This window comes from Pleurodeles waltl, chromosome 4_1, assembly GCF_031143425.1.
Source record: "Pleurodeles waltl isolate 20211129_DDA chromosome 4_1, aPleWal1.hap1.20221129, whole genome shotgun sequence".
NCBI lineage: Eukaryota > Metazoa > Chordata > Amphibia > Caudata > Salamandridae > Pleurodeles > Pleurodeles waltl.
This window is the reverse complement of record NC_090442.1, coordinates 446,194,515-446,215,173: the sequence shown is the minus strand read 5'-3', so window position 1 is coordinate 446,215,173 and position 20,659 is coordinate 446,194,515. Positions and strand designations below refer to the sequence as shown.

Genomic DNA, 20,659 nt, shown 5'->3' with positions numbered 1-20,659 from the left:
ATCTCGTGGTACAGTGAGGACATCGATACTGCCCCGGGGTCTTGTCTACACGCTGGCAAGTGGTCTACGCATCCAAGAGAGTACTACAGCAGTACACTATTGCGGGTGTTGTGCAATGCACTCCACACACTGCGATACATATAAGGGGCAGTCTTCACCATCGAGGGCTCTGTATCTTCTCTCGTCCAGAGGGAGAGAGCAGCAAACCGTGTCACCTCCTGTGGTACTCTACAATGAGAGAAAACACTGAACTAGATCTGTGCGAGGGATGTTGCCCAAGCCAGTGGCGTGATACAGGTCTCTTCCCTTCTAGGAGTCCCCTACCTCTTCCAAGGGGCCCACACTCAGCCCACTGCCAATGAATATCTATGATATATGCGAGACTCAGGTGCCCCGCTTCACATTCTGCAGGAGTCCGGGGGTCATCATTTTGCGTTACGCACTGTTCCCAGTATGAGAAATGTCTGCACAGAAAACAGTTATGCTAAACCTACCGTCACTTCCGAGCAGAGTTGTGAAGTAGTGTTTGCAAGAGACTGCGACCATCAGTCTTGGATATCGAAGAGGCATGGCATTGTAATATCCCATTTAATTGCGATTAAAAAAAACACGAGTGAAATGCGAAGTACTTCAGATGACCACAGGCGATGAGCTGCATATAAACAGTTACGCCCAGTGAAATGTCATTTGGAAGCGCCTGGCAATGTTTGACTTGGCGAGACGCTGAGTACATGTGGAGGGCGGCTGCGTGGCTCTCGGTTTCCTAACCCTGCGCTGTGGAAAGTTTGCCAAGGAAACAAGTGATTGGCTCCCACACGAGTCACTGGCTCTGCCTCGCCTCTCGCCGGCAGTGGAATCTCGCACTGTGTAATTGGAGCCCGGGACTCGCAGCACCCTGCCCCTGTTGACAGTCCGGATGAATGAGTGGATGCCCCTGTTGCGGGGGTTACACACGGCATTCCCCACAGTCTCGTCAGAGCTGCTGTGGCGAGCGCCAGTGACAGACACATCCCTTGAAGTGCGCTGAGCTGGAAGTTTAGACACACTTCAGCGCCAGGCTGTTTTTCAGTGGTCACATTTTCCTGGGACGGCTCCGGGCGCGGTCTGCGACGCAGGAGCGCCCTCTGCTTAGCTCTCTGTGCTTCTCACCGGAGGGAAGCGACAGGCGCAGGACTGATGCGAGAGATTGCTTATCTAGGATTGACTTTTATCACTTCGAGACCCATTTCCTTTTGCAACCGGTGATAGTAAGCAGGTACATTACTTTCCGTGTTTTTGTTTTCTTTTCGAAACCGTCGTTCTCTTTGGACTGACTACAAAGTTCGCTTTCCCTGTGATCTGAAAAAAGGCCAGTTTTCCACGGCGTGGACACGGGGATGGGTATTGTGCATGAGTTCATACTAACTTTTATCTTATTTTTGGAGTTATGAAAATGCTGAGAGGCGGCCGTCCTGGTGCTTTTGTATGTATGTATATTTGCCAAAGACGCACGCATTGTCGAATTCGGTCTATTTGAGGTCCTTCTACGTTCGGAAATATTTCTAATACACAATTATTTTTTGGTCCGTCAATATGTCCCACTCAGACATGATTTGTGTGCGATTTGGCTGGAGGTAAAACTGCGCCAGGCTTACCTAGACTAGAGTTGGTGGATACATTATAATTTATTGAAATATGATTTGCTGATCACGAACCTGAACAGCACCGCAGAGGTAGACTATTTTTTGCAGAATCCTGACGCATTGCTTCAAGCATTATCCTGGTGTGGCGACGCCCTGTGAAAGAAGTGCTCACTGCGGTGTGCAGGTGACATTAGCGCTTCTTCCCTTGCCTTAGCACTAACCGCCGTTTGCCATTTGCACTGTCCTCGGGGGTGATGAGTCACACGATTTTCTTGGTGGAGTCATTTTAACAAATCTATGGTTGTGGCAGAAGTTCCGAATTAAGCCTCATCATCCAGGGTGTGGGTTTTTTGACAACAGGGTATTGAAAGGCACCGTCGCATGCTCCTTTTTATCTTCCGTTGTTTAGGTTTTATAAATTGCGTGCTTTTAAAATACAGTTATAGAGCCTTCCTCTTGTGCGATCCGTATAGAACCCTGTAAATAAAAGTTAAGACGCAAGTCTGCTCTGGTTGTTTAGCTTCAGCTTGTTGATCAGCGCTATATTTAGTTAGTATAGAATGATTATTAGAATTAAACAGAGCTCTTAACGAGTTAATAGTTCAACCTTTTCACCACTGTTCTTGGTGAATTTATGTTGAATGATCGAAATACCTTTATCCCTCCCATTGCGCAAGTTAACCACCCCGTGTCCTGTCAAAAGAACTGGAGCGATCCCCAGGGTCACCACACCGTCCATTGCATCAACTGCCCCTGACAATGCTGCCTGACCAGACCCGGAGACCACTGGTCACCTCCGGGGCTAATCAAACACGTTGTGCCCGTGCAACCAGCTCACCAGGGGAATGCGGGTTCCTGCGTCTGAAGAGTAGGGTGTTTTTCTGCTGTGTGGTGATGCGGACGGTCCCGTTAATGTGCTCTTCATAGATAGGGACAGACCTGGTTTGGCAGGGACGTGATCAGAGTTTGCAGCCGGGTCGCTCCCTTTTACCTGACTGGTGGTGCAAGTGCATGTGACAGTTCTTTGACTTTTCAGGTATGTTTGTTGAAGGCTACCTCTGTCAACAGACATATATGTTACCCTGGGGCGACACAGCGTCTCATCAGAGCAGTGGTGTGCTTGTGAAATGGCGGCAGTGTGTTGCACCTCCTCAACATAAGCCATGCAGATGCACAGAGTGAATCACTGCTGTTTTAGGCCAAGCCTCAGGATAGACACTTGTCTACCTGCACCTCAGTTCAAAGGCCTTTATATCTCTGTGCACAACCAACTCAGTGGAGGCTGGCAGCTGTAGTCAAGTGGGGCCAGGGAGAAAGGTAGTTAATCAGAAACAAGCAAAGAGAACCACAGACAACAAGGCAGACCTATCTAGGCGCTAACAGCGAAAGAGGGAAAAGTAAGAGAAGCCTATGTAGATAGCTTCACACTAGATGGACATGAAGAAGCTGAAAACCTACATTGCAGCAGACACTGATCTTGTTACCAGCAGAAGTCACGGGGCAGCTTCTACCAGTGGAAGGAACATGTTATCAGGATGAAGAAGGGTGCATGAGAGTGTAAGTGGAGAGTGGCTGATGAATCAAAGGGGGACAGACAGGAATGTACAAAGGTAGCTGGGGAATGAGTTTGCAAGGGAGAGAATACAAAGAAGTGGTAGAACGAAGAAGAGGAGGGACTGAGTGGAATGAATGGGAATGAGTTAACAGCAAGGGCGGCAGTTGGGAATAAAGGGGCAATTACGTTTTTGTGGCAGCAGGAGGGGAGAACAGATAGCAATGGGTGAGAATCAGTGGGTTAAGGAGGAAGCAGAGGAAGTAGCCAGCCAAATACATGACAGAAACGTCAAGACAAGGAAAGGTGCAGTTGTTTCTGGTAAAACCAATGCACATCATTAGCCACGAGGCAAAAGTAGGGACTGTAGAAATACCAGAAAAGCTCGAGTGAAGAAGAAGACATAGGACTAAAGAGAGTCAGAACAGCAAATAACACTTAGGATGGAGAAGTAAATAAGGACATGCATTCTGCAAATAGGATATTTTGAGGAAATTGTGTATATTAAATCAAAACTGTGAAATTAAAACCCAATATTTAGTGATTTTGATAATAGAGAATGACCTGGATTGGCCACCTTTTATTAAGGCAGAGTGGAGTAAGGAGCATGCTAAGGTTATATGTGGAAAATTACACGGTATGTATAAAGTAGATAGGATAGGAAAATAAATGATTCTTACAATGAATAGCAGAATCAAAACAACTCACACTCGTGGAATGTGAAGAGGAACAGGGACTCCGAATTTAACTCACTAAAGATAAAACAATTCAGTTTACACTGCTACATTTTCTAGAACACTTGTACAGTAGGAAAATCTGGCTAACCGTCTTTCATAATTTATCATTAAGGAAGAAATAGAACCTATTTGGAGTTCAGTTTTGTGAGCATTTCATTGGTTATAGGTGTCAATGGAACAGCAGAGGAAAGGCTCAAGAAGTGGAAATCACTGTAAAAATCTATCCTTAAAACAAGAAGAATTCTTGGGATGCTCTAGTAACATAGGCAAAGGACAGGTCTAAGCTGATCCATTTCCAAAAGAAAAAATCCAGAAAGTCGAACTATGTAAGGTGTGGTAAGTGTAGGTATCCAGCTTTTCATATTGCCCTTAATACTTTTCTTAACCCATTTCTCATTGTGTTTAGATGTGACTGAAGAATAGGCTGACAAGTTGGGACGTTTGTGCTGTTCCCAGGTCTCCTCTTCCCATAGTTGATGACTTATACCATATACAGCAACCTGCCAAATGCCGGCCAGTTGAATTAGATATTCTACATCACACAAAGGTTTATGACATAAAGAGATGGTGTCATGAACTCAGACATTTCTGTCCATTCACCCCATAGGAATAGGAAGGTTGTAGGCGACTGATGAAAGTTAGTTGCAGTTTGCAACAGTAGCTGAACCGTAGGATAAGGGATGGCTAATACAGGACTGTCAGCCATGTCTCCGTGACGGGGGCTCTTTTGTTCTTTTCTAAGGGAGGGAACATCCCCATCGTTTCATGAAGAGAAGTCCTGCCAGCATATCTAATTGAATTGGCGACCAGGGAAAGGACAGAGGCAAAACAATGGATGTGACATACTGAATAATTAAGAGAAACCTTGAAACACCTCTACACTGAAGAACAGTGAATTCACTAAACAGTCTTAGGATGAGAGTCAGGTGTGTAAAATATTTTAGGAACTTGCTGATAGTTGTCAACAGAATTTCACTTAACATTTTTGGGGAGTGAGGCATAACATTCCATCGCTAAAATGTTGGAAGGCATTTAACGTTTTAAAAGCCTGTATCATTCCATGGATATGAGATTAATAGGAAATGCCTTGCACAAACAGTGAATAGGAAAGCAGGGTACATGGCAGAATCTCCTATTTCCTGAAATTTGCATTGTGACACAAAATGGGAGGATGTGCATCCAGTGGGTTTTACATTATATCCAAACTAGCGACTGCTAATGGATTGTAAACTCTTGAGGCATTGTAGGAAAACACCTTGACATTAGTTTAGATGTTCCAGATGTGTAACTTATCATTCAAACACATCACCGTCAAGGGAAATCTTTGATTTTGCCGACGCAACTATTTGATAGTTTTTTTTTAGTTCTCTGAACCTAACAACGCCAGAAAGTGCTTAATTGTAGTGCTGAATGCCACAAACAAATAAAGTAAATGTTTTTTAATGTTGTATTAAGTGCTTGATACAAATGGCCAAATGTGTTATAGGCAAACAGAACATTAGTTTAAAAGTTCTAGAAAGAGGCTTTGGTTACTATAATATTGAGCAGTAGGGTACATTTAGACATGGTGTAGACTCTAGATTTATGAGGATGGAAAACAGTTAAAAGACTGAATAACTATGACAGTACATATTTGCCATTAAGTGTGACATTGTTATGGGAGTGAAAACAAGCATGGCAATTATAGTGCGTTTTGGTAAAACAGCTCCCCCTCCACCAGATGCAGCCATAAACAGTAGAGAAGATACACAACTATTGCTCTATAAATGGAAAATCATATACTAGATATAACTTATTGGTTATTGTCTGCTACAAGCCCACTGCCCTCCTTTTTATGCCTATGCAATATTATTATACTTTGGTGTAATATTTTACAGTAAATCCCATTCGAGTGCTGGAAATGGCCATTCCTGAGTAATTTCCTGGCATGTTTGAGAGCAGCCATAAACGTTTAAGGTCGCGGGTTGTGGGTATTCTCAAACTCTTTTCCACCCTGGAAATGGTCAGATATTTACTCCTGCACAGGTAGGAGTAAATCCTCTTTCAAAATGGGAAGGGAAATACAATACTCTTAATATTGGCTGCGTCTAGACACATGGCTTTTTAATGGATTTGCCATGCAATTACACAGAAGTAGTGACAATTCTGTATGCTTAAGTGTAGGTGGGAAGACCTGCACGAATACAGAAACAATAATTTATCAAGGTTTTCCTGAAGGTTGCACGAACAACTGTGATTGGCACAACTATTTAGCATACACGTGCTGATTTATGACTTTTTTCTGAGTTTGTCCATATTTTAGGAAAAAAAAACATTGTAGTGCTCTGAATGTAATGAAAAGGTTATTCTTTATTATAGAATATGTCAAAAATATAAGCAAAGGGATACAAAATATGCAATAAGATAAGGTGACACCGCTCAAGGTACAAGTAAGAGCATGAGTGACCATTATTACCAAGGCCTGCTCTAGAGCCGGTGGTGCCCTGTGCAACAGTTGTCCCCCCCCCATGACCACCTCCTCCGATTCATTCCTTGCCACCTGGGAAATGTGCCCCTCATCTCTCCATAGCCCTCCTTTCACATACATGTGATTTGTTTTAAAGTGCCTGTAAAGGCTGGCTTTACTAATGCACTCAGCTATCCACATAAAATATATTTCTGTTCTTTGCAGCAGGCATATTAACCCTCTATGCTACTTTATGGGGAGTCAAAGCTTCCACTAGACAAAACTCCCAGCTCTCTCCTTAGCAGGAACATTAATGACAAGAGGTATCTTGACATTTTAATTGTTTCCTGAAGGCTGGCCGCACAAGGAACTTTTCAGCAGGTGCTTTTAAATCTCAAGTTTTGTAAGTCATTGCCAAACACGGTGCCTCCCTGAGGTCCGCTCCCCCAATTCAGGTCAGCACCCAGTGCGGTCGTACCGCTCGCCACAGTCATCGTTCTGTCGGTTAGCATCGTGTACATATGATGATCCACCAAGTGGACTGCAAATGGCAGAAAGCATGAACAGCAGACAGTTCCTGCCAATTGGAAGAATGATGGTCCTCCGCCCTAGCATGACTTCCCAAGGTGGAGAGATCCCACATCATGTCTCCCTAGTTCAAGGAGCCAGGATCAATTGTGACCACCAACATAGACACTGATTAAAAGGACATTCCTTAGTCAGAGAGGTGAAAAGCAACCACCACTGCAGTTGAAGATATAGGGATGGAGTTTCTTGATTAGTGCCTCAAAGACCTGAGATATGAGACACCAGTAATGATGCATTGGATTGCCAGTACAGGATGCAGAGATTGACAGACCCAAAAAGCAGTGAAGATAGATGGGGCCATGTGCCCATGTAACCACAATCACAGATGTTGTGCATTATGTGAGCAAATTAACAGGCAACAGAGTTGATTTAAACTATTCTGCCAGGTCCACAGGCAGAACATTTTTATCCAGATCACTAAAGGAGAGAGCTCCATTAAAGACCCTTTTCTTCGACAGCACCTGTTGACACTTGTGAAGGTTGAGCAGAAGTCCATGATGAGTTAAATAGGATTGAAGAACATCCAGCCCCTTCAGAGCATTGTCAAGGCAGGCAGAAGTGACTCATCCATGAATGGTAAAAGAGACCATCCCTGAAGATGGAACAGTGAAAATGAGGACACTAACTTAGTGAACATGTGAGGGACAGGTAGCAGTCCAAAAGACAATAACTAGGACAAAAAATGTTTCCTATGAACACATGCTGGAGACACCTCTGATGATTCAGCACTACAGGGGCATACAGATAGTCATCCATGAGGTCGCTGGTTGCCATGTAAGCCTCAGCCCATATCCAACCTCCCATTGAGAGGAATGATCTACTGCAGCAGAAACAACAAAAGTTGCAATTAAAGTGAGCACTAAAAATGCCAAAGGACAGAATCAGAGGAAGTGCCAGGCATCAGAAAAAGATGTATCCCCAAGTTTTCTTATATCCTTGTTAGATTCACATGGACCCATGGGAGGGAGACTCTTAAAAAGATGCAACAACCTCTGAAACCATGAGATATATATTTTGGAATACAGCTCCTGTTCCTACCGCCCCACAGACATCACGTCTCGCTTGCAGGGACAGGGAGATTTACAGGCCAAATAAGAGAATTCCTTTAAATGACAGGCTATGGCATCACTTCCCTATGGGACCAAGAGGGTTGCTACAAAACACAGTCCACAGACAATATGACCCATTAACCCACACAAATCCAAGAAACTCTTACCTGGAACAATGTTAGACTCTTATATGTGCTTCCGAGATTGTAATGCCAACTAGAGGCAGAAACAATTACCATACATGCATAGGAGCCATCATTGAAATACTGTCTTTATGTGCATGTGCAGGGCATAACCACTACTCCCCACACAAAGATCTAAAAGCAAGCACCACAAGAAGCAGGGATAATGGTAAACCTATTATTACCAGTACAGTGGGGCTACAGACAAACTCTTGTGCCCTCATGGCACTCACACAAGTGTATAGTGAGGAACACACCCCTTGCACCACAGAGACACACACATGCCATCTCCACATCACTGATGGCAGGGATCAAGTCAAAATTTCTGGAGGATGAAATTGAACCCCATTATCTTGGGCAGGAATCCCAAGGGCCATGGCGATCTAGCCCAATAGGGGCTGAAAAAAGGTGTCAAGTCTTCATCCTGTTGGAGACAGAAAATGAACAAGAGGAATACTGAGAATGCTAGTAGGGTAGGCAGGCTTGGCTTCCAGGATACTTCCAAGTTTTTTTTGTTTTATTTACTGTGCGGAGGATGATGCATTTTACCTTGTCATGGGGCCTGGCCTACTATGGATCCTGAGCACCTGGGCCAAGTACCTCTTCAGAAATTGACTCTCAGGAATAGTGTTGTCCGAGCAGTCCAAGGCTTCCTCAGGGAGAGTTTGATACAGGGGGTGAAAATAGGCTCCTAACTCAAAATACACAGAGGAGCAGCAATATATTATTGTTAAGTCAAAACCTCACTTTTAAGAAAAAACAGAGAAGCATTTCATTTTATTGCTACTGAGACATAGGAAATACAACATTGGTAAAAAACGTTGACAGTTCCCCTGAGGTCAGGGCTCTATTGTTTCTTAGGCAGTCCCATGTGTCCCACTCCCTCCTTATTCTAGAAATAGTGGTTATTTGCCATTTACTATAGGAAACATCCAGAGTAAGGACCACTAGTAGTCTGAGCCAAAAGAGTCCACTCTTACTTTATATTAAAATCAAATGTGTTCTCGCACCCATGATATATCTAGCAAGTACATTTTCCTGCGGTCAACTGGCCTGAAATCAGTCTTACCTCCCCTGCAGGATCAGAGGGACTGGAGTTCTTGAGCTTGCCGCCTCTGTGGGTGCTGGAGCCGGAGTAACTTTTTCAATTAAGTCGACTGCAAGCTGCCCAGGAGGTCTGCACTCTGCAGTCCTTAACTTCATCAACTCCAGTGACCAGATGTTCTTGGTGGCTCCTCCTAGCAGTCTTATGTCCGTCCCATGGGGGGGGGGGGAGATAAACACTGGTCCTAATGCTGATCCATGTTCTGATGGTGGCCTTGCCTCTCCAGTGATGAACCCAATCAAGTCACACTTCTTGCTGATCCCGGTGACCCATTCTGGTATACGGGGGGCACCATATCTCTGCTTCATAGAGCTTCAACCCAATCGTCAGCAGATTCCTACACAGAGACTCCTCCTGCATGTGAGGTTTCCGGCTCACGATCGCACAAGGGCTGCGGGTCACTCTGAAGTCAATCTGTCCAAGGTGGCCCCTCCTGGTGTACTGGGTAATCAGTCCCTCACTGCACAATGGCTGTGGCTGTACTGGCACAACAATGATACAGTTCACTTTGTGGTAGCCCTTCCTGGCATACAGGGTCACTGACTCTTCATTGCACACAGCCCTGTGCTGTTTGGCACAGCAATATACACAGCAGATATCCTCTGGCATACCTGGGTCACCAACTTTTCAGGCACATGGACATTGGCATACGTGGGTCACCAACTTTTCATGCACATGGACATTGGCCCACTTGGTGCAGCAGCCTTCTCCTCATACCTTGCAAAAGAAGTCCACTTAACAGGATTCCCTACTGAACCTCGCTACCTTCAATTCTTTCCTTTTCCTCACAGGGCACACTAGTATTGGCAAGCAAGCTGACACATGTGCTCAAGGCTCCAAGGCAGGTGGTCTTGAATTCTCTGGGCGATGTCCCCTCATCCAGCTGGGAGACTAGCAGGACTTGGCACCTAGTCTCAGTAGCAAGCATAAGTCTTGAAGAGCTTCTCCTCACACAACCCGTCCTTCTGCTTGGCAGTTGACAATTTTTGTGGTTTCAATTTCCCTTCTTATGGTCCATTTCCAGACATCAAATGTAATTTAATTTGAAAGTTTATGTCGGGGTCTGCTTCCTTTTGAGGTTCACACCTGGATGTCAAGTCACAGTGATATGTATATCCAAAGTCTAGCCCAGGGCCTCAGCCCTTTGCTATATGATTCTCTAATCAGACTCATCTCCTTCCTGAGATGGGCCTACGCCCCTCCTTTTTTCCTCTCTCTGAATCAAAGAGCACCTTTTAATGTGTACCGGGGGGGCGGGCTTGCCCTTCTCTAGTGTGTCCAACCCAGCTTACATGGGTGAAGCAATGCACAAATCTGTCTGGGGGGATTCCTCTACCTCATCTCTTCCTCATTTGTTCTTGTTTCACCATACAGCCATGGGTCACGCAAATTGGAAACCAGAGTAATTTACACACACTGTATCGTTTGTGTACTGCATGACTCAGGCACATATACACTTAGCACCTGCATTTAACATGCACACACTGTACAGTACTAAAACCTTCATGTATTGTACCACTCACCGGCAAACATACACCCAGCACATGCATTTAACATGCACACACTGAGCAGTAATGCAGAATCCCAGTACCTTTCACAAGCACACATACATGAAATACATGATGTAGGCATAGTGGTGAGATAGGCACACAGCAGCAAAACTATGAATGAGTGAACCTGTAGGTCTCACTCCAGAGACACAGATAAAAAGGACCTGTTCCCTCCTACTGATCAGTATACAGTATGCTGACTGCACTGTTTGTGCAGCTAAACTCCTGGTAAAAGCAACAGCCTTTCACCACTCCAAGGGCAGCGCTTTAGGCATCCAACCAGGTCAAAAAGAGCACAGTCAGTGAGCTAGGCCTATGTTATGGCATACATGCATGATCCATATTTGCCTATGACAACAAAATCAGCATTAAGGATTACATCAATACAGTCGGGGCACTAAGGACAGGGATGAACATCCATTACCGTGGGTAGGACTTTTCTGTTCCAAAAGTTGCCAAGAATAAAATAAGTCCTCCACAGAAGACCGACATTCCAGGAGACATTCCTCATCCTAAGCTTAACATTGCCTAACTTATTTTCATTGTTCCTCTTGCTGCCGGTGTAGAACACATTCTGAAGCACCTTCTTTTCTCCAATGATCACATTCTTGATTTTGCAAATTATAGAGCATAAACAAAGGTTGATATGGCAGTCGAAATGAGTGGTGGCCGATATAGAAATCAGTACAAAAATTAAAAAAAGGCAAAGGCAACCAGCCACATAACTATCCTTCTCAAATTCCTATACTTTTCACAAACTGGATCTAATTTAAGTGCAGAACAAACTAGTGCACATCATTCATCAGAAGGGCACTAACGTGCACAATATTATTATACTTTTCTTGGCAAACGCTAGTTGATTGCTGTTCATCTCATTAAGTGAGAAAGTTTTGCATGCCAAGAACTTTCTTTCAATGCATTATCTGTCAGTTAATACAGGGAGCAATTAACCTGGCAGTTAGTATGTGGGGTTATTGCTAAAGGGACAATTAGCAACCGTTCTGCATGACTTGCTCTGTGTACATTATCACATTGCAATCAATCAAAAACCCCAATAATGTTTACTGCTTTCTGGATTTATTCTGATCCTCATTTCCTCTGCCTCTGCACTTTCTTGATTGATGTTTTTACTGCTGATTGCTACTCTTTCTCTTTCTAGAAAATGTCAATCGTCGCCAGCTGCAAAACAAATACAATTATAACCCATGCGAATGTTTAAGGGGTACACGCAGGAGCTGCATGGTTTAAGACCATGCCAATAATTAGAAATATAGGAAACACGGGTTTCAATGTAACCTAAACCAAAACTGTCTGTATTCAAAGCATGCTGGCATACTTATAACCTCTGTCATTGCATTAGTTTAGCCAAAGTGGCTGTAGCCGTCCTCGAAAGGGTTGGACTGGCCTATAGGGCAATCAGGCAGTGCCCGGTGGGTTGGTCTGACAGATCAATGTATGGGCCAGTACTTAGCAGTTTGTGGGCCTGTTTTATGGCCAATTCGGACAATTTTCACTTTTGACTTCCCTATTATTACCACTAACATTACATGCAATGGCCCATACCACCAAAATACCCATATAGCGTGTTATTAAAAGTTCAAAATTGGCCTACTTTGCAAATGTGGGCCACATTTTAGCCATCTGATTGACTAAAGGGGGTCACTTTTATTTTTGTGACCAGGCCAATAATTTTGTCTCATTCCCACCCTTGTCCTGGGAAAAAAAAAAACGATGTTGGTAAAAATGCCAGACAAACTTTAGAGGGTTTCCATTCACTGCAGTTTGGGCGGTTATTTTCCTGCGGAGGTGATGGCGACGATGGGGGTATCTCTATTGGTGTAATGTTCCCCACCTATGGTACAACAAACAGATTAATAATACTAGAGGTGTAGATGAAGAATCTGCTATTTTTGTCTGATTCTCCAACGAAGCCCACCTCTTTTCAGGTCTTAGTTTTATGGAGAGAACTAGGCTCAAATTCGGTGTTTTAGATGAGCGTTAGGTATGCGATTAGTATTTATTCATTACATTGTTTTTCTGTGAATTTAAGATTACGTGTTAACACTTGCAGTAATAACCATTCTGGTGAAGTTTTAGGTGTTTAAATGTCAGCGTTTTGCTTTCAGTACAACCCTTTTAGACAGTGAAGTCAAGCAAATAATTTTAATTATTTGTAAGTTACCTGGGTCAGTCCATGGGCAATGCATGCATCCTAATTACAAATTGTTGACCATGCCGGTAAATGATAAGTAATCTATTTAACTGCTCCCACTTGTATGTAATCAGCAGTGAAAGATGACTGCACTCTAAAAAAATACTGGCAATATCAATGAGCGCAGTAATGATGTAACTCTCATTCCGTGTCTTTAAAGTTTTTTTATAAAGTACAGTTAAAGCACACCTTATGTTAAACTTGTATTTTTGTAGCACTTTGCACATATACCCACCCAGTACTTAATTTGTAAAAAATCGTAAGTACCAGGGCGAATCTCAGGAGGCATGGAAACCTGCACCATCCTTTTTTTAAAAAAAATATGTTTTTATTGTTTTATCAGCCAAATGGCAACATTCGAGTGAGTTACATAAAAAAGAAAAAGAGTTTACATTATGTTTCAGTATGCTTATTCATAGTGATTATTTTGTTTGCACATACTGCGAATCCCATACAAGTCCCCCATTACACAGCTGAAATATTACAGAGTTTATTTTACAATACGCTATAGGTTCGGCATGTGCAAAGTTATTGAAGAAACAAGAGAGAAATAACAGGAAAAAACTAGAGATAAAGGTTAGAGTGGTTCTGGCGAGCACCGGTATAGGGGGTGGGCAGAGGGGGGGGGCAGGGAGAGCCACGCGCCGGGGGCGAGAGTGGTCCCCATGAAAAGCCACGCACCATGTCTGCTCTCCCGGTCCAGTGAGAACCTGCACCATCCTTTGCCACTGCCAGGGCTGCCAGTACCAACACAACTACCAACCACTGCACTCCTACAAATGTAACAATTCAGACTATTCAAAACCACCTAAAGTTATAAGAATTATGGGGAATAGTCGGAATTTTCATTTTTATTGTAGATTCTATTATTATACACTCTTGCTGCACTCATTTCAAAATTAGATGGCTGTACCACCTTGTGGAGGATTGTCATTATTGCCGGTGTTGAGAATTAAGTGCTGGTGCTGAGTACCAGTAACCAGCGGGTCAAGTTAACCACTCTACCCACCATGTCCCTCACTCTGTTGTCCTTAGATGAGATTGATATAATTTGGCTCTCATTGTACTTGCCTAAATTATTGAATCTTTTTTAGGAATTGCTTAAAGTACGTGCCAACTGCAGCAAATAATTCATGAGTTAATGTCTGATTACCAGGGTTGCATGTAAGACATTCATTACTTTCTGCTTCGTTGTAAAAAGAAAAGGTTTAACCTGTTAGGTGCGGGCGTCGGCCACTGGCCGACGCCCACACACCCTCCCTGGTGCGGGTCACGACCAGTGGCCGACACCAGGAAGGGTATCAATAAATGGATTTATTATTTTTTTTAAACCCCCCCCGGGAGACACGGAAGCTTCCGTGTCTCCCCCCGCCCCCCCACCCGCCCCTTTGTGACGTCAGCGCGCCTCGCGGCGCGCTGACGTTGCAAAGGTGTTTTCCCCATCAAAGCAGGAAGCAGCCTTGCGGCCGCTTCCTGCTTTGATGGGGAAAACGGCCTTTCTCACGTTCGGGAAGGCCTCGTAAGAAAGGGGAGTGTCTCCCCTTTCTTACGAGGCCTTCCTGAAAGGGTTTCCTGGCCCCCGATCGCAGCACAGCTGCGATCGGGGGCCAGGAAACCCTTTCAGGAAGGCCTCGTAAGAAAGGGGAGACACTCCCCTTTCTTACGAGGCCTTCCTGAAAGTGTTTCCTGGCCCCCCGGTCGCAGCTGTGCTGCGATCGGGGGCCAGGAAACACTTTCAGGTTTCCTGGCCCCCCGATCGCAGCACAGCTGCGATCGGGGGGCCAGGAAACACTTTGAAAAGGCCTCGTAAGAAAGGGGAGACTCTCCCCTTTCTTACGAGGCCTTCTCAAACTGTTTCTGGCCCCCGATCGCAGCTGTGCTGCGATCGGGGGCCAGAAACAGTTTGAGAAGGCCTCGTAAGAAAGGGGGAGAGTCTCCCCTTTCTTACGAGGCCTTCTCAAAGTGTTTCCTGGCCCCCGATCGCAGCACAGCTGCGATCGGGGGCCAGGAAACACCACTAGACGCCAGGGATTTCACTTTGGGGGGGCGGCCCCCTCGGAAAACGGGCCGCCCCCCCCCGGGGGCATAATTAATAAAAAAAAAAAAGGTAGGTGCCCCCTGGGGGGGGGGGGGGGCGCGATCGCGCCCCCCCCCCAGGGGATTGTTGTTTTTTTTTTAAAAAAATAATTAAAAAAAAAAAAAAAATGACAGGGGGTCGCCCGTGGGCAGGGTGACCCCCTGTGGGGGCAATTTTTTTTTTAGATGTTGTAGGGTTTCCCTGGGGGCCATTTTGGCCCCCAAGGAAACCATACAACAACTAAAAAAAATAGATCTATATATAGATCTATATTTATATATCTATGTAGATAGATATATCTATGTACATAGATATATCTATAGATATATCTATGTACATAGATATATATATATATATAGAGGTAGATCTATATATACCAAAGAGATTTATAAAGTGTGCTACTCACCTGTGAGGGTCTCAAGGCGCTTGGGGGGGGGGCGGGGGGAGGGAAAGGGGCTGGGAGGTTCACTGTTCGAAAAGCCAGGTTTTGAGGCCCTTCCTGAAAAGAAGTAGGTTTTGGGTCTTGCGAAGGTGGGTTGTGAGGGCGTTCCAGGTTTTGGGTGCAAGGTAGGAGAAGGATCTGCCCCCGGTGGTGGTGTGTTTGATGCGGGGGACAGAGGCGAGAGAGAGGTCAGCTGAGCGGACGTTTCGTGTGGGGGTGTGGAAGGTGACTCTCGTTGAGGTAGGCAGGGCCTGTGTTGTGGAGTGATTTGTGTGCGAGGATGAGGATCTTGAAGGTGATCCTTTTGTCAATGGGGAGCCAGTGGAGGGATTTGAGGTGTGGAGAGATGTGTTCGTGTCGGCGGAGGTCGAGGATGAGTCGTGCTGCTGAGTTCTAGATGCGTGTAGTTTGCGCTTGAGTTTTAGAGTGGTGCCGGCGTAGAGGGCGTTTCCGTAATCAAGCCTGCTGCTGATGTGTGCGTGAGTGACAGTTTTTCTGGTCTCTGTGGGGATCCATTTGAATGTTTTTCAGTATACGGAGTGTGTTGAAACATGAGGAGGTGAGAGCGTTGATTTGTTGGGTCATCGAGAGGGAGGAGTCTAGGATGATGCTGAGGTTGCGTGCGTGGTTGGCGGGGGTGGGTGCAGGGCCTAGCGTGGTGGGCCACCATGAGGGGTCCCAGGTGTTTTTGTGTGGGCCAAAGAGGATTATTTCGGTTTTGCTTGAGTTGAGTTTCAGGTGATTGGCTGTCATATATATATCACTTTTGTCAATATGTGTGTGGTTTCCCTGGGGGGAAAAGGGTCCGACTTGTCTAGTGGCAGTTTTAGTGCCATAAAGAAGCGCAGAAGGTTTATATGCCTACTGCAAAGAGCAAATCTGTATTTTATGTAAATAGCTGAGTACATTAGCAAAGTCTATGGAGAGATGAAGGGCACTTTTGCTGGGTGGTAATGAGGGAATCCGAGGAGGAGGGAGTGGGAGCACCAATAATGATTGTTGGACTGGGCGCAGGAGGTGCTAAAGACTGTGACGAATGGTATGTGACAAGGTGTTTTTTGAGTGTCTTGAAAGTACGTGCTGATTGATGGAAGAAGCGCAGGTAAGGTGGCCTCTACTGTTGCACGTATCTCACACACCATCGATTTTGTGACTGTCTACGTAGGCTAGTGTTTTAGAGCAACAGTTTAGCCAATAGCAGAGATGGCATCTTGATGGATGACTGCTGCCTACACTCGGGTTATAGAGGACCGCTCTGACATAGGATCAGAGACTGAGACATCAGATACTGAGACAGCATCTGAGGGATAGGACAATGGCGCAGACTCTGGGAGTGATTTTTCAGTCAGAGGAGTCCCATTCGATAACTCCTCTTCCAGTACATTATGAGGGAGGTGATGAGGACAGTCCTGCTGTCCCTTCGCAAGCTGTTTGTGCAACTGGGTAATAGTGGGTTAGGTCAACCCAGAGAGCAGGTGAATGCGGCGGCAAGCAGAGAGAGAGTGCTCTCTTGGGAGCTCCCCAATTTAGTTCAGCCCCAAATTCCACCACCCAAATCATATTGTGGAGACATCAAAATTATCCATGGCAAAACAAACTGGTTTTGTAAGGCAGGCACCTGTGTTTTTGGTCCTGGATTCGGCGGCCATATAGAGAAACACACTAAACCCAAACATTTCTGGAAACTAGACATTCGGGGGAGTCCACAGAGGTGTGACTTGTGTGGCTTCCCCAAAGTTTTCTTACCCAGAATACCCTGCAAAGCTGAAATGTTGAAAAAAAACTCAATTTTTCTCGCATTTCTGTCACACAAACTACAGGAATATGCTGGGATCCACAATATTCCTACCACCCAGTGACTCCTCACCTGTCCTGATAAAAACACTACCCCACTTGAGTGCCTACACCTAGTGTCTGTGTCAGGAATGGATCACCCCAGGGTCAACAGCTGCCTCACGTAAGGACCAACATTGACCGTTGTGTGATCTATTCCTGTCGCAGGCACCAGGCCTAACCACACAAGTGAGGTATCATTTTTTCGGGAGGCTTGGGGGAACGCTGGGTGGAAGGAAATTTGTGGCTCCTCTCAGATTCCAGAACTTTCTGTCACCGAAATGTGAGGAAAACTTGTTTATTTAGCCACTTTTTGAGGTTTGCAAAGGATTCTGGGTAACAGAACCTGGTCCGAGCCCCGCAAGTCACCCCTCCTTGGATTCCCCTAGGTCTCTAGTTTTCAGAAATGCACAGGTTTGGTAGGTTTCCCTAGGTGCCGGCTGAGCTAGAGGCCAAAATCTACAGGTAGGCACTTTGCAAAAAACAGCTCTGTTTTCTGTGATGTGTCCACGTTGTGTTTTGGGGCATTTCCTGTCGCGGGCGCTAGGCCTACCCACACAAGTGAGGTATCATTTTTATCGGGAGACTTGGGGGGACGCTGGGTGGAAGGAAATTTGAGGCTCCTCTCAGATTCCAGAACTTTCTGTCACCGAAATGTGAGGAAAACTTGTTTTTTTAGCCACTTTTTGAGGTTTGCAAAGGATTCTGGGTAACAGAACCTGGTCCGAGCCCCGCAAGTCACCCCTCCTTGGATTCCCCTAGGTCTCTAGTTTTCAGAAATGTACAGGTTTGGTAGGTTTCCCTAGGTGCTGGCTGAGCTAGAGGCCAAAATCTACAGGTAGGCACTTTGCAAAAAACAGCTCTGTTTTCTGTGATGTGTCCACGTTGTGTTTTGGGGCATTTCCTGTCGCGGGCGCTAGGCCTACCCACACAAGTGAGGTATCATTTTTATCGGGAGACTTGGGGGGACGCTGGGTGGAAGGAAATTTGAGGCTCCTCTCCGATTCCAGAACTTTCTGTCACCGAAATGTGAGGAAAACTTGTTTTTTTAGCCACTTTTTGAGGTTTGCAAAGGATTCTGGGTAACAGAACCTGGTCAGAGCCCCGCGAGTCACCCCATCTTGGATTTCCCTAGGTCTCTAGTTTTCAAAAATGTACAGGTTTGGTAGGTTTCCCTAGGTGCCGGCTGAGCTAGAGGCCAAAATCTACAGGTAGGCACTTTGCAAAAAACAGCTCTGTTTTCTGTGATGTGTCCACGTTGTGTTTTGGGGCATTTCCTGTCGCGGGCGCTAGGCCTACCCACACAAGTGAGGTATCATTTTTATTGGGAGACTTGGGGGGACGCTGGGTGGAAGGAAATTTGAGGCTCCTCTCCGATTCCAGAACTTTCTGTCACCGAAATGTGAGGAAAACTTGTTTTTTTAGCCACTTTTTGAGGTTTGCAAAGGATTCTGGGTAACAGAACCTGGTCAGAGCCCCGCGAGTCACCCCATCTTGGATTCCCCTAGGTCTCTAGTTTTCAAAAATGTACAGGTTTGGTAGGTTTCCCTAGGTGTCAGCTGAGCTAGAGGCCAAAATCTACAGGTAGGCACTTTGCAAAAAACAGCTCTGTTTTCTGTGATGTGTCCACGTTGTGTTTTGGGGCATTTCCTGTCGCGGGCGCTAGGCCTACCCACACAAGTGAGGTATCATTTTTATCGGGAGACTTGGGGGGACGCTGGGTGGAAGGAAATTTGAGGCTCCTCTCAGATTCCAGAACTTTCTGTCACCGAAATGTGAGGAAAACTTGTTTTTTTAGCCACTTTTTGAGGTTTGCAAAGGATTCTGGGTAACAGAACCTGGTCAGAGCCCCGCGAGTCACCCCATCTTGGATTCCCCTAGGTCTCTAGTTTTCAAAAATGTACAGGTTTGGTAGGTTTCCCTATGTGCCGGCTGAGCTAGAGGCCATAATCCACAGGTAGGCACTTTGCAAAAAAACAGCTCTGTATTTTGTGAAAAAATGGGATGTGTCCACGTTGTGTTTTGGGGCATTTCCTGTCGCGGGCGCTAGGCCTACCCACACAAGTGAGGTATCATTTTTTTCGGGAGACTTGGGGGAACATAGAATAGCAAAACAAGTGTTATTGCCCCTTATCTTTCTCTACATTTTTTCCTTCCAAATATAAGAGAGTGTGTAAAAAAGACGTCTATTTGAGAAATGCCCTGCAATTCACATGCTAGTATGGGCACCTCGGAATTCAAAGATGTGCAAATAACCACTGCTCCTCAAAACCTTATCTTGATCCCATTTTGGAAATGCAAAGGTTTTCTTGATACCTCTTTTTCACTCCTCATATTTCAGCAAATGAATTGCTGTATACCCAGTATAGAATGAAAACCAACTGCAGGGTGCACCTCATTTATTGGCTCTGGGTACCTAGGGTTCTTGATGAACCTATAAGCCCTTTATATCCCCGCAACCAGAAGAGTCCAGCAGACAAAACGGTATATTGCTTTCAGAAATCTGACATCGCAGGAAAAAGTTACAGAGTAAAACATAAAGAAAAATGGCTGTTGTTTTCAGCTCAATTTCAATATTTTTTTATTTCAGCTGTTATTTTCTGTAGGAAAACCTTGTAGGATCTACACAAATGACCCCTTGCTGAATTCAGAATTTTGTCTAGTTTTCAGAAATGTTTAGCTTTCCGGGATCCAGCATTGGTTTCACACCCATTCCTGTCACTAACTGGAAGGAGGTTGAAAGCACCAAAAATAGTAAAAATGGGGTATGTCCCAGTAAAATGCCAAATTTGTGTTGGAAAATGTGGTTTTCTGATTCAAGTCTGCCCGTTCCTGAAAGGTGGGGAGATAGTGATTTCAGCACCAGAAACCCTTTGTTGATGGCATTTTCAGGGAAAAAACCACAAGCCTTCTTCGGCGGCCCTTTTTTCCCATTTTTTTGGAAAAAACTAAATTTTCACTGTATTTTGGCTATTTTCTTGGTCTCCTCCAGGGTAAACCACAAACTCTGGGTACCATTAGAATCCCTAGGATGTTGGAAAAAAAGGACGCAAATTTGGCGTGGTTAGCTTATGTGGACAAAAAGTTATGAAGCCCTAAGCGCGAACTACCCCAAATAGCCAAAAAAGGGCTCAGCACTGGGGGGGAAAAGGCCCAGCAGCTAAGGGGTTAATGCCTTGGGAGTCAGTAGTTAAAATGAAAACAGAGAAGTGCTGGTACGCATTATCCACAGTCCCCCTGTTCTCAAGAGAAGGGCTGGTATTC

The 20,659-nt window shown here is 45.1% G+C and overlaps 1 protein-coding gene across 1 annotated transcript in view; it reads left to right on the top strand.

Moving 5' to 3' along the window:
- The first annotated feature begins 817 nt into the window (after positions 1–817).
- Positions 818–20,659, top strand: part of SEMA3D (semaphorin 3D) — a 358,213-nt gene continuing 338,371 nt past the window's right edge. The window contains exon 1 of the mRNA XM_069228712.1: positions 818–1,255. The gene's annotated coding sequence lies outside the window, so the exon portion shown is untranslated. The remainder of the gene's footprint in view (positions 1,256–20,659) is intronic.